The following is a 15,437-nucleotide window of genomic DNA, read 5'->3' on the forward strand; positions in this document are numbered from 1 at the left end:
ATCCGACGTCTGAGTGTAGGGATACGACGTACATGTAGGGTGGAGGCCGTCATCCGGGCACATCGAGGGTTTACTCGTCATTGAACCTTTAAACTGCGTGTGGCTTCCTTGGGCTCTATCAAGATGTTCTCGCAAAATATGTTTTTGCTACAATATCGTGATTAGAAACTAACCTCATATGACAAAGATGGAGTTTCTTCCTTTTTATTTCTTTATTTTTCTCACAGATAACAATAGTCTATCGACCCGTGGAGATCCGGGGTAGAATAGGTCTTCAGCAAACCATGCTTGCCGAAAAAGGCGACTATGCTTGTCGTAAGAGGCGACTAAAGGGATCGGGTGGTCAGACTCGCTGACTTGGTTGACGCATGTCATCGTATCCCAAATTTCTTGGATCGATGCTCATGATGTCAAGCACTGGTTTGTCTGGCCCAGACTCGATTATTTACAGACCGCCGTGATATAGCTGGAATATTGCAGAGTGCGGCGGTAAACAACAAACAAACAAACGATAGTTTATCCGTGCTCATTTTGTCGGTAATGGCTTTTCCAGCACCTGTTTCACAAGTTGCCGAAAAATATCTGGTGGTGTTTACCCTTTTCCTGGTGTAGTTCCAGTCACGAAGTTCACATGAACTGTTTCAGTATAAATAGCAATTATACACAGAATATATTCCCACACTACCTCAGTGCAGGTTCTGAGTAAGTACTTTGTCACACTGTGGCTAATGCTAAAAAGACGGACTTAGGCAATCGGAACTTGCCATCCAAGACTTTAACGCACTCAATACCGGATCAGTAGTGACCTTGCCTAACGATACTTTGATTCTTGGGGGTAATCGACAAAACATTATTCATTTACTACAGTAACATAGTCTGGGAACTGTCGCGCCAGAGGCTTCTGCGTGGCATACGAGATGCATACCCGTACGGGACATGCTGATCTGCTCTCTTCTACAAGCGCATCTCACATGCAGGTTTATGTCAGTGAATGAATCTATGGGTTATAACACAATGGACATTAGAACGGTAATGTTTTATTCACAGATGTCATGGGCTCATGTCAACCCGTCATCTGTGTTGGAATAATAAGCCAGCCATAAATCATACAATACAGTATATAAATTTATCTCGCTTCTATTTTTTAATATTATATGATAGAAACAGTAACGAACGTGAACGCATGCTGGTTTCTGTGTTGTGTCTATGAGGTTAACGAAGCAAATGAGAAAATGAAGACTTTTCTTTATGGCAAAATATTCATCTTGAGAAACGTAAGACGTTTCCTTCCCTAACGCGAAACCACAACGTTTTTACACAATTAATTCTTTGTTTCGAATAAAATATCGGACTTTTAAACCCGTGTCGGGTAACCATGCTTAACCTTCTCACTTCTTTGCCTTATCCACCGACAATGATGAAGAACGGCCATTAATCACAATTACACAATGCGACATAAAATCAATCATATGTTGAGAGGAACTTTTTAAAAGTGAAATTTATAGTTTGTCATTTCAAAACTTTAAGGTAGGATTAAACGTCTATTGACCTCCGCCTTGTTATCAAGGAACCCAATTTGCACTACAACCTTTTTTGTCAGAAGCACAATAGAGAATTTCATGACGGCACTCTGTGATCAATTCTCACTAATAGAGAACACCAGAGAATGATCGCGGGGTCTCCTGGCCGCATCATCTCCACTCATGTAAACAGCTGGCGAAATCCTCCGACACCACTAAATCCCATAAAACTATTTCGGACGTGTTAGCTTGACTCGAACGAGCAAGTCACAAATGTTATGCCTTAAGTGCTTCTTTGAGAAAACTTACGGATCACATCAGTTGCTCCTAAATATCTTCAGCAGAAGGGTGTATCTTTTTATGGCCCATTAAAACTACATTGGGTGACACAGACGTAAAATATACACTTGAAACCTAAGCTTGTCTGGGCATCAGTGGCAACAGAGTCAACAAACATGGGTACGTTAGGGCGATTATGTCACTTCGCAAACGTCCAAATGTAACGTCTATGTTATTAATGTCTTCACCACCGTGTGTGTCGTAGCCGCCATAGCCATGCAGCAACTAGTAGAGGCAACTAGCGAAAGGCAACCCCAATAGGATATTACTTAAATTGTCATGTTGCTTAAATTGTCAAATACAAACACGAGGTTTAGAAAAGATTTTCTATTATTTTCATCCATCATAGTACTGGTAACTGATGTATTGTGATGCGAGTTCTCGGAGATAAGTGCTGTGTCGTGATGTCGTGATAAGACATTTTATAGTGACTGGACCTATTCTGTGTTCTGACTTTTCATGAGATAAACACTGCAATCTGATACGCACAACATTGTGACTCGACTTATCCTGAGATTATCACTGTGTTTTTACTTTTTATGAGATTAACACTGTATCGTGATATGTACAACATCGTGACATTGTTTTTATACACATATTATCACCATGTTCTGACTTTTGTATGAGATAAACACTGTATGTTGATATGTAACCTTGTGACTGGACTTTTCCTGATATTATTACTGTGTTCTGGTGAGACCTGTCCTGATATAAGTATATCATTGTCATAACCCTTTCAAGAGTCTGTAAGAATAACATTGTCATAAGACTTATCCTACATTGAACTACAATGTCATACTTTCCTGAGATTAGCACTGAGTCGTGATGAGACTTGAGACGAGCATTGCACCCTGATGCTACATATCTTTAAAGTAGTCACAATGTCGTGACAATTATTATCAAAGTTGGTGTTCGGATCTGAAACTTCCGACGAAAGATCAATAGCAGATGAAAATGCATTACGGGTAGGGTCTTCGTCAATAGCTAGAACCGCATTAGAATTGAATCGTTTGCTTTCTATCAGAAAATCTACCGACATTCAATCTTAATCAGCTTTGTGGAGACGTGTTGGGCCGGCGACTCTGCGCCAGTTTCTCAATCATTGAAAGCTATCACATAGAGCTGTATAAACAAACTTATACGACCTCGTGTTTAAAGTGCTCATTCAAATGTCATGTCGGAGTTAGTGTACTTAGTTCTAGCATCTGATGGTCCTTGAACGTGCCTATACGTTTCAGGGGCGACTGGTCGACGTATTAATCCACAAGTCAGTTAACATTGTTTTGACAAGGGTGTCTGTCTGATTAGCTGTCTGTGGCATATTGATTGGCTTGTATTTCAGGTAAAATGAAAGGGTCTGTTGGGCAATAATAGCATCTCCGCTCATTACGTGTGAAGGTTGCGAAGGGCCACTGTTGGTACTATGAATCATTTCATGTAAAGAAATGTTATGCTTGTTAAACCGTATTTACGTTTATGTCTTAAGCTTTAGTTAATTGCTCCAATTGAATAACAGCATCTGCACAAATACCCGTTATCACAAAATATACAAGTGGAACATGTTCTAAAATGAATGTTGAGGAAATATGACAACTGTTGAAACCTAGTTTAACTTGTACTCATATTGATAAAACTAACCCAGATACGTCCAGATGCGCGTATTCACAATTCACGCACGAACGTGTAAAATTGGGAGAGTAGACCATGATGTTAATGCCTCACGTCAAGATCTGATCAGATATGGCCCATGGCCAAGCCAGATACCGAGCAATGTCCTGAAGCTCATTTCAGATATGGGTCATATGGATATAAGACAGGATACAGGGATGATTACACAAATGCAGCTGCTTCTAACCCACGCATTATGAAGGGGAGATATTGTCAGTGTACGTCAGATAACTAAATATAACAGTGCTCCTGTTGTGTGTTGTTCTGAGCCCCCCTCCCCTGTTGCATCCTTGTTGTATGTCGACAGCATCAGCCTGTTTGTGGGGTTAGATTCTCTGCATAACCTCATATTGAAATTTGAAGTACATATAACCTTCATTCAATGCAATGTTGTCCGGATATAACGAAATATGGTGGAAGGACTCATCGACAGTATTTGAGCCGTTTTTGTTACACAGCGTGTCAGCTCAATGTGGGAGAAAAGGCAGATGTGGGGTAGGGCTGCGTCATATTAAGATCTATGCATAATTATTAAGAGTGACACAAGATTGCGTGACAAGAGGGATGACTACAACTTCCAAATAGTCTACTTTCCCTTTTATGTCGAGTAATATTCCAGCAGCTGCAGCCTTTGATGTCTACGTTTCACAACTTCTGAGGTACAATTGAGCATACTCTTTCTGTGATGATTTCAAAGAGCCTGATACGACTCTCGCTCAAAGGTTGTTGAGGAGCAGGGTGACAAGAATCAAAGCCTTTGTACAGCTTTCAAAAAGTTTTATGGCTCACATGTGAAGGACAAAATTTCAGATACAAAAATCAGTGACAAACATTATGTCTGATGCAATTCCATATTGTGACCATATGTTGTCGTGTCTTTTCATGTGGACAATTGACATGCCTTTGCATGCGTTCGTGACGGGTGCCACTGGTTGGGCAGGATACGCTCACCTTTATGCGAATAACTGGTATAACAATTTCAGAGTGATACATAAACACTTATGATAGAGCTGGAATCTAACAGTGGTATTCTTATGATAATGGAAAGGGTTGTGTCGCTGTTGCTTGACATTTGCCACTTAGATAATTGTGAGAGAAACCTGAGAGACCAAACCGACTCAAGGGTTCATACCTGCGACTGTTGGATCCTTATGCGGCTAAGGGATGCAACTCGGCTGCGCCCTAGTCCAATTAGCCACCTGTGCCCCTCAGGTGAAGATCTGACGTACATGCGTGCTTTACTTAAATTCATCTTGAAAGAACAAACTCCATGGCTGTCAGATTATTACTTTCTGAACACGAATATTGTATGCATAATGACGATGCAGCTCTTAGAGTGGAAATGTATATATCCTATCCGAATTCGAATTATCCGAAAATGACTCTTTGAAAAGTCGAATACATTATACGAAGGAATGTGACCTGTCTTACATGGTATTCTTCACACCCAAAACTTCAACAATCTATAATATAAGTCAAGTTTCCCACATGCCTAATACAGATATCAGGTGCTTTGAAGATAGAAAATCTTGAATCTAAAGTAATTTAATAACTGAGCATATAAACTCCCCCAAAGCGTTCTTTAAGAACCGATCTCCTTGCATTGGTATAACATATTGAAAGAAATGCTAATGCTATGTTATAACAAATCAGCAAGCATTTGCTGACAACACTGCGATGATCTGCGTGTGGTCACCTAACAGCGTAGGGGCGCCGTCACGGGATCTAGGTAGATCTTGCGCTTGAAAATGTTCACTATTCGTTAGTGTATTAAGACGACTGGCAAGCAGAACTCTTTGAAGTAAATAAGGTTATTATCACCATCCATTACGTCTTAGTCGTACAGTCTGTGCCCATTACACCAGTGATGAACCACCATGAAGCGAACGCCGAGATAACGACTTGATAGAACTGTTCTGGAACTAGGAATATTAACACACACGAACTGCCTCTAATATATTGCTTTATTTTGTACGTTGAATATAAACATGAACTGACTATCAAATTAACTGTGTAATAATTTCAATGCCTTAGATTAAATGCTCGAGTCTCAGTTACTTGATAAGACAAGAATCACAGCAAAATATAAGAGACACACACATATAATAAATCACGAGTAATTGTTTTCCGTACAATACTCACTACTGGCACCAAGTGTTCGCAGGCGTGTTCTACTATGTTCGTAAATGTTCACCATACACACGAATTATATAACGATTGGGAGTTTATGTACAAAATACCTGACCTATATGATCTAATCTATGATGTGTTAAAAAAGTTTACGATTCAAGGTCATCCACAATGTTCCCATTCGAATAGAAATGTGAAGGTGAAGCATCAATGTAACATTTAGTATTCTGATGCAGTCAATTGTCGGGTATTTATTATATGCAATAACATTTTAAGTATTGTCGTATGAATATGCAAGTACCATCATGACGACAGTTCGCTCCGAGGCAGCTTCCAATAGAATGACCTGACCTACCAGCACCGACCATACGTGGAACCGATGAAGAACTGGTGCCACGGTTGCTTGTTCTCTGCGTGAGACTAAAGGGTTTGGCGAATGGTTTTCCTGTCTACAACACCCCACTAAGCTGCAGGGGCTGAAACAAGCAGGCTGACCTCTGATAGCACAGGTTTTGTTGGTTTGCAGCTTATTAAGTCTGTCTTATCCTGTTATTGGTAATGCATTCCAGCTGTCTGTTTATATGGTTACTGTTGCGGGAGGCCTAACCTTCATTACATACAATCACTGTCTTGCAAAGGGCGGGTTCTGATGACGGTGGCGTTCACTGACGTTTAGTGCATTAGAATAGAGCTTCAAAACTAGAGCTTTTGCATATGAAGAAGTGTATTTATTCATAAATTAGCAATACATATTGAACTGAAATCCAGTCAGCCAGTCAAAGTTTGTTGGTTGTTTATGTCAGATGTGTAACAATTATGACAGAAATATTAAATTAGACAGTTTGTCCAACAGACACTACAGAATAAATTAAAAAGGGAGTCCAAATGAGGTTGAGGTGAGGTGAAAGGGGTTTAACGTCGCGTTCAAGATAATTGCATTTATATGGCGACGTGCATACACATGTGTGTGTGTCTTTGTGTTCGTGTGCGTGTGTGTGTGTGCATGGTGCGTGCGTGCGTGTGTGTCTGCTTGCATTAGTCCGAATTACTGCAGATTTTATTGGGCTAGCCAGCTGAAATACCATGCCGCAGTTTAGTTTGAACTCCCCGCTCAGACGCAGCATACTGACTCCGAGCCGACCAGTCCTTGTTTAAGCCACGTAATGTCGAACGTTTTTCAGTACCATTTTTAAATGTCTTTTGGTATGACGCGGCCGGGGATTGAACCCTTGACCTTCCCCGCTCAGGGCAAACGCTCCACCACAAGACCACAGAGGCGGTCATCAACAAATTGCGACTCTCCTGCAAATAATTTGCCACTACAGTAAATAATGGGAGTCACTACAGTAAATAATTGGAGTCACTACAGTAAATAATGGGAGCCACTGCAGTAAATAATGGGAGCGACTACAGTAAATAATGGGAGTCACTACAGTAAATAATGGGAGTCACTACAGTAAATAATTGGAGTCACTACAGTTAATAATGGGAGCCACTACAGTAAATAATGGGAGCCACCACAGTAAATAATGGGAGCCACTACAGTAAATAATGGGAGTCACTACAGTAAATAATGGGAGTCACTACAGTAAATAATGGGAGTCACTACAGTAAATAATGGGAGCCACTACAGTAAATAATGGGAGTCACTACAGTAAATAATGGGAGTCACTACAGTAAATAATGGGAGTCACTACAGTAAATAATTGGAGTCACTACAGTAAATAATGGGAGCCACTACAGTTAATAATGGGAGCCACCACAGTAAATAATGGGAGTCACTGCAGTAAATAATGGGAGTCACTACAGTAAATAATTGGAGTCACTACAGTAAATAATGGGAGTCACCACAGTAAATAATGGGAGCCACTAGAGTAAATAATGGGAGTCACCACAGTAAATAATGGGAGTCACTGCAGTAAATAATTGGAGTCACTACAGTAAATAATTGGAGTCACTACAGTAAATAATTGGAGTCACCACAGTAAATAATGGGAGCCACTACAGTAAATAATGGGAGTCACTACAGTAAATAATGGGAGTCACTACAGTAAATAATGGGAGTCACTACAGTAAATAATGGGAGTCACCACAGTAAATAATGGGAGTCACTACAGTAAATAATTGGAGTCACTACGGTAAATAATGGGAGCCACTACAGTAAATAATGGGAGTCACTACAGTAAATAATTGGGATCACAACAGTGATTTGAACTTTGATTATTTTTAATGGTCAAACATTTTCTGTAAATGGATAAACCTACTTAAACTCATAAAACTTTCTATAATAATGCAGCACATCGTAACCTACCCAGATATAAATATAATCACGACATGAAATCCAACAAACCGACAACGACAAAATATAGATATTTGCCGAAAAACTACAATAATAACTCCTCTTGACTCAGCGTTATTGGTGAAATGTTTACACCAGTGCTGTGTATGGTATATTGTAGCATCACTACATAGTCTGTTTTCACATAATATCAAGCATCAACTAATTATACACTGAAAAACGTTTTGGTTTGTGTGTCATAAGGATGAGAAGGAAGAAATTTGATTACGTACGGGTACAAAAGAGCGTCTTGTTCAAGAAAGTACTGTGTAGAATTGTTGTACTATTACGTGGACATGTATTCAAAACAATGATAAAGTCCAAATCGTCCAAATACAATGTCTTCATTCAACAACGAACATCATATTTCAGTAAGTTTTCGTCCGTCTAATATCAACTAATGGTGAGTCCTTCTTGATCTAAATGCTGGGGATTTATATGATACTTACTTGGACAATTACATGTGTTACAGCTAAACTGTTTGCTTCTTTTACTATTCCTTATCAGTGTGGTCCTACCATTTCTATCTATCGCATGACATGTCCCATCCAAAATGTTATATCATTTTCACATCAAAAGATTAAACGCTGTCATAGAGCATACTTGCACATTCCCCAGAGCTCCATGTTAACCTCTGATCTTTTATTGTGCACATTCTGCACGGCCGCTAGCGCATGGCATGTGATCTTTCGTAGCTTTCATTCACATGTGTATCGCAATACAAATAGCACAAGAGATCAGTTCACGTTTAGGGCAAGGATTTACTTCATGCCCCGATGAATAGCAGGTCACGAAACAGCTTACGGTTGTCGTTAAATGCGCCGTATGGTTGTCGTGATGGACACCATATGCAGGAACGTCTTTGCTATCAAACATAATTCCACCTGCACTGGACATCTCTTCCGAGCAGATTACCATCGCGTGTTTTCAGCCTTTTCTCATTTACTAAGATCCAAAGAACCGGAAGTGAGTTCAAAATACAAATGGCTGACATTTTCAGTCTTCCTGATGGATTAATTCAGTCCTGGAGGCGAGAAAGTAGATCTACTCAGTAGGATAGTCTGGGCTGGACCTAGAGCTACCTCGGCCTAATATACACAGGAAGACCCACTAATCATTCCATCGGGCATTTGTCAGCTGTTCCATGGGATTTCTGTTATGCACCAGTCATGTTAAAAATAATTTCAAAGGCACAACAGCAACGCATTTTATTTTGACATACTGCATTAAGTTTCAAAATCAAACTACATACCCTTTCCTTATACTGCAGCATCAATTTCATTAATTGAGGATCGAATTTCTAGGTATTCCACTTCTCTCAAAGAAAGATATCGAGTCTTAACCAGTTACAATTTAACCTAATTCGATAATCTCAAGATTGACATCGAGTCGTTTTCGTAGCGTTGTTGGTATTCATTCCGACCGAACTAGGGGGAAAGTGAGACTGAGAATAAAAATATCAATTCCCTAGGCCCCGAGCTGATAGCGCAATGGCGAACTTCGGGTACAAGAGGTCAATACCAAAGACTGAAAGTCTCAACCCCAAAAGTGGCCCTTACTTAGCGGGCCAGCGGTGAAATGTTGGTAATCGTTGACAACATTGACCTAATTTACAAACAATATTACAGTTTCTGGACGACGTAGGGTCAATCCGGAGGTCAGAGGTCATTTAGATATTGGCTATCGATTGGTTCTGAGAGGGCGAGATAGAAATAGAAGTGCTCCTAGACCTAATTGATATCTGTAAAGTTTCTAGGTGGCCAGGGATGGTGGATTAAGCGTAATCATCACGGACCGGGAGGGCTAATGTCCACAAGCTCTTTGACAGCTTATGGATAATTATTTGATTATGTCGAATATCCCAGCTACATGTAACGAACGCGGGAAAAGATACAAATATATTTTCAGCTGCAGTGACACCCAATCTCCTGATAGGGGAGCTGTGGAATATTTACAGAATCATTTAAAAAAAAAATGTAAATTATGAAATTCATGCTCCCATGAAGTTAATGCGAAACTGCCAGAACATGTTAGCAGTAATAAAGTGACGATCCGTGCCTTTGGGGCACGGTAGTACACGCAGCCCAGCCCAGCCCAGCCCAGCCCAGCCCAGCCCAGAGACCGGATTCTCATTTACATCTTTACACACGGCAAGCCTGAGGTTTTGGGATCCTATGCTGACCCGGAGTGCTCCGCATAGACCGTCATCACAATCATGAATTTATTCACATAGGCTTATTCATGTAAGTTTCGTGTTTGAATGGTATCTTGCCTCTGGGTAGAACCATGAATAACATTTATCATATTAAGTCAAAAATCCTAACTAAACACAACACTGGGAAACTGATCCTCACGCCAAAAGAAACACCCCAAGAGTCTATACAGACTGACACATGATAGAAATACCGATTTCCCATCAAAATAAATATAGATATGGATTTATAGACAGATAAATCTACACTTAGATGCAAATAGTTCCTGGTTAGATATTACTTTCGACGCGAGAAATGCATCTTAATCATCCGAAGGGAAAACATATACCACATTTGTGAATATTTATAAAACTAATCAATTCGTACCAGAGAGAGAGAGAGAGAGAGAGAGAGAGAGAGAGAGAGAGATAGAGAGATAGAGACAGACAGACAGACAGACAGACAGATGGAATATGAGAGAGCTACAAAGAGATGGGAGGTCGATAGAGAAAGAGAGGGGACGCTGAGAGAGGTGGAGAGAGGGAGAGAGAGTAAGAACGACAGAGAGACAGACAGACCGAGAACTTCCCTCCCACTTCCTTTTCTTGGAAAGAATACTGTCCTCATTTGAACCTCCTACTTAATGACAGTTGTTCAACATATGCATGCCAAGGGACTGTCACGGCATCGCCGTTCACTAGAAAATGTCAGACGTTGTATCGAAGATGGCATGATGCTCAGAAGCTGAAACTGAGATATAATTACGAATTCTACGGAGGTCCCTCAAGAACAGAGATATAATCTTTTATTCTGACTTGCCAGGAGCCAAGATCTAACACTGCACGGAGCTTGGGTCACATGCTAATATTGACACACTCATGAATGAGAGAGGCGGTTGTACAACTGAGATATATACACGAACTTATAATCATTCAGAAGGTAATTGTACGTTACATATTTTCCATCAAACAAAAAAATGACAAATCATTCAGCTGACATGACAATCTCATTTAAATCAGACTTTGTTTATCGGTAGCGAGAAGTAAGATCTGGTTGAGAGATTGAGTGACATGAAAGCCAATACTTATATTGTGCTAATTGTCCTATCCTTCATACTGTATTGTTTATCCTATCTTGACAGAAATGCAGTATGCAGATGCGACTGGTTACCATTCTATCCAGATTATGGCTAACTAACCAGTGCTATCAACGAATGCCCCAACAACATAAATATAATATTGTATTCCTGTTACATATGTATATAGTTCTTCATAGTATACGCATTAACTAACGCCGTTAGGAGAATAACACGTCATATGGAAATAGAACACTCTCAAAAGTCATAACACACTCTCCTAAACACAGTCCTGAGAACAGTAAACTCCTACATTATGCTATGTGAGCAACAGATCAGTAGAGGTTGTGGTAAAGCCACAGGTATGTGAGGAAGTTATACTATAACATAGTTCCTGTAGTAAACTTATGTGTAAGGTTAAATAAAATAAATCTACCAGGGACTGTTCAGTTTTTATAAGGGGTTGGGGGTAGGGCGTATTGGTCTTATGACTATGTCATATTTTGCCGCCTCCCAATTTTATGTAACAATTTGTCATGCCCCCTATAATAAATAACCTCTTATACCTGAAGAATCTTCAAATTAATGTTATTTCTAATTGCAAAAAGAAAGGACTGTGTCATTCTTTCATGTAATTCCCCATAATTATGATAACGTTTGACGACCCCCCCCCCTCTCTCTCTCTCTTTCGCTTACATGCCCTGGGGTCTGCAAGAGAGACTAATGAAGAAGTTACAGTTGTTTAGTAGCGATGAGACGTAATTACATGAAAGCGGCTGCTCTTGTTTCTGTTGTAAAAACCTAGTGATTGTGCTGCGTGTAGTTGGCAGTATTTCATTTCAGCAATGTGGATGCAGCAATAATACTTGTAAGATGTACATTAGTTATATCAGTAGTACCACATATATCGTCTTAATAGACATCCGCTGTGGAGCTAGAAGACATTGGGGTTGGATCGAGGAATACTGTCTAACGCGGCATAAGCAAGTGATCAGTAATTCCTGTGTTAATCACGGTGCTCTTGCAGTTACTGTTGAAGTGGTATAGCTGCAAAGGCGGATGTAGACGTGAAGTGCGAGCCTATCATTCTCAATGAACTTGCTGAGTACCAAACGTAATGGTGAATATAATTTCAAGACGTTGAATAAAAACGGTTTGGTGATCTTACAAATTCGACTGTAAGTCATGGCTGACGTGGTATAGCTGATATAAATATTTGTGTATGCGCCAAAGTATACACACACTGGCGAGGACAAGTTGCCAACATCATTTTCAAACACATTTCTAAATGCGAGTACAAACCATCTGGAATAACTCAAATATTTACACAAGGAGGCAATGTGTGGGGAAGAGTTCTTCAAAGGCAATATTCGTTCCGACATTTAATAAAGCAAGCTCGCAGGTAGGACCGATTTGGGTAGAGACGGGGCAATTGAATTACTGTAACCCTGGTAGCCCATCGGTGCTTTGTTGTGGAGGCAATCATGGCGGACAGAAGCACGTGGTTCTAATTTTGGTGGGTATCGAGTTTCCAACTCCTGCTGCTCAACCATGTCCCTCGCAGAGAGAAAACTGTAACAACACAACCCGCAAGTTGTAGGTTGCTCCGACATATATCTTTTAGATTATCGCCTTAAAAAGTACTTTTTACTGGTTTGCATCTGTCTTCTGAATTACTTGGTGTTTGTTGTACATGCCTGATCAAGAGATGAGCTCGTAAATGCCCCTTGTGTTGGTGGGCTATACACAGAGAGTCAAGGGATCAGTCTCACAGAGATCGGTGCAAGTTGTGTGTGAGGGATCAATGTTGGACCATCCTCTGTACTGGTCACGCATTACATATCACAAACGATTACCCACACGAGTGTTTATCAATAATGTGGTTTCAAATAGCGCCATACATACACATACTGAAAAAAGTGACAGCCATGATCAATGAGGTTTCAATTATTGATTAAAATAGAATTGAAATTGAAACTGTTGAATATCCTATATCAACAAGTTTCTTACCGAACCAATAACTTTGAATCGCAAGAGTTATTGCAACATTAGCTATTGTCCAACATTAAAAAATAATCCATTTTCAATCATACTGTCAATCAGATGTTATGCAAATATGCCCAGTTGTCTCGAATGTGAAGTGGGTATTAGAAGATGTTAGTGAGATTTGAAACGATACATCAAAGCCATGACAGTGACAGATTGTTATCACAGATTATAAAAAGTGTGTGACAAAGCACGAATGATAACACATGCGTCGGAGAACTTGTCTGATCTATTTCCGCCAAGTTTGCCCATTTCCTTACGCCAACAAATGCATTAAAATACGCCGTCCCCTCATTAATTAATTTCAGAATATGCAAACTGGTGTCAATATTAGGCCATGGCTTGCGAGGAGTACTTAATTCTCCTCTTAGCTCCCTGTATATTGACAAATGTGAGCGTGTTATGAAGAGATCGACCAGAGAGTGACCCAGAAGTTTGGAGCAAAGCCAGGGAAACCGCACTGCTAAGCTTGTATGACAGTGTAAACTAAATCAGTGCGTTCGTCAAGAAACTAGGGAAGTCTACAGATAAATGCCAAAGCGACCTACCTCTGTGCTGCTGCTAAATCCACAAGTTCTCAAGGTGTTGAGGATCCACTGTGAGGGCAAACAACTAGTGAAAAAATACCGCAAAAGTGTCTAAACAAGATAAGATTTCCTTTCTAGTCCAGGCGACTCTGGAGCCGTCGGTTAGGGATATACCATAGAGTTTAGAAACTGTGGAACACGGCCGTTGCTAATGATACGCGATCCTTCAACCTTGCGCGTCACACTCCCATCTCGCAGCCAGATGGTCACGTGACTTTCAGCGTTCGGCTGAGGAGGAGGAAGAAGCGTCCGTTGAAAAGGATCAATACCTGTCGTTGAAAGAAAGATGACATCTTGAACAATTTACAATGGATTATCTACTTGAATTCATTTGCTCCTTGATGATGATGCTTAGAGCCGTGGACTGGTGGAGGATCAAGAAGTGCCTATTGAGAGTCTGACATGCAATTCACAAACTGCCGCTCGAGTCTCCGATAACGACATGTCTTGCATACAGCCACGTCTACTGGGTCCTCGGGGACTATCGTCTCCTTTGGCAAGTTTACAAATTAATTTCAAAAACCCCTTTGGATTTTTATGGCGAATAGGCTTTTGTTAATTCGCACCAGCTCATTTAGAAGATCGACAAACACTTCTCGGTAATAGAGTTGAAGGTTGAAATGGTGAAGAGGATCTTTAATCTGAAAAATACCTGCTTCGCGCTGCGATAAAATATAGGCTTCAAGACACTAGGGATTCATCCATGGAAAAAAATACCTGCTCGTCGCGACTGTAAACGATAGGTATTGATAACATTGGAGACTCCTCGTTGTCTAACGGATGAACTACAGTTAAAACTGAAAAGAATTTGAAGTTTAAAGAACTTGGAAGAAGCCATGTATCTTGGTTATAGGGACGTTATTTAGACGTTTCTGAATGAAATCTGTTAAAGTGCACATGAGAATGCATCTGTAATTTTCACTTTGACTGGTGCCGTTCGTTATAAAGGGATTTCACTGGATTTCGGCACATTGACGGAATTTAATTACATACAGTTAAACCCCGGTACTACGAACGGTAGATTTTCCAGTGTCGTACGTACGAACCAATGTCCGCATTTACGAATCATTGCGACTTTGCGACATTGCGACATGTGTATATATGCAGAATTTGTTAACCATGTGTGATCAAAACGCAAGATGTTCGAATTGACAGGGTCCGGTGTATCGGGATTTCTTTCTATACTTGTCAACACCATAGTCTTGGTAGATATGTAGATTCACTTGATTCCGAGCCATGCCGGGTGTAATGTTACAATGCATATTCTGAAAGACGAAGAACCTCGTCTTCAGCGATGTCTCGAATAACAGAAGTCCGAGACACTGAATTGCTCTAAACACGTGCCAGTTAAACAGACAATGGTCTTCATCCAATTTCTTCCTCTAAAATTAGCTACCCCTAAGGCGTTATGTTCAGCAAACATACACAGGATGCCCCTGTCACGTGTCCGGGGTCAGGTTACTCCACCCACATCTCATCCCTCACTAATGACCGTTCGCTATCTGCCCATAATAGGGGGGTTCCGTAATTTACGAGGTCCTG

The 15,437-nt window shown here is 40.4% G+C and overlaps 1 protein-coding gene across 4 annotated transcripts in view; it reads right to left on the reverse strand.

Moving 5' to 3' along the window:
• LOC124110579 (glutamate receptor ionotropic, kainate 2-like) overlaps positions 1-14,103 on the reverse strand; it is a 111,553-nt gene extending 97,450 nt beyond the window's left edge. For 3 of the 4 annotated variants that reach the window (XM_048383662.1, XM_046469926.2, XM_046469928.2), the window contains exon 1: positions 13,857-14,103. The gene's annotated coding sequence lies outside the window, so the exon portion shown is untranslated. The remainder of the gene's footprint in view (positions 1-13,856) is intronic. The other variant, XM_046469957.2, reaches the window with a different exon arrangement.
• Between the last annotated feature and the right edge of the window lie 1,334 nt (positions 14,104-15,437).

This window comes from Haliotis rufescens, unplaced genomic scaffold, assembly GCF_023055435.1.
Source record: "Haliotis rufescens isolate VD_foot unplaced genomic scaffold, xgHalRufe1.0.p SCAF_5, whole genome shotgun sequence".
Classification (NCBI taxonomy): domain Eukaryota; kingdom Metazoa; phylum Mollusca; class Gastropoda; order Lepetellida; family Haliotidae; genus Haliotis; species Haliotis rufescens.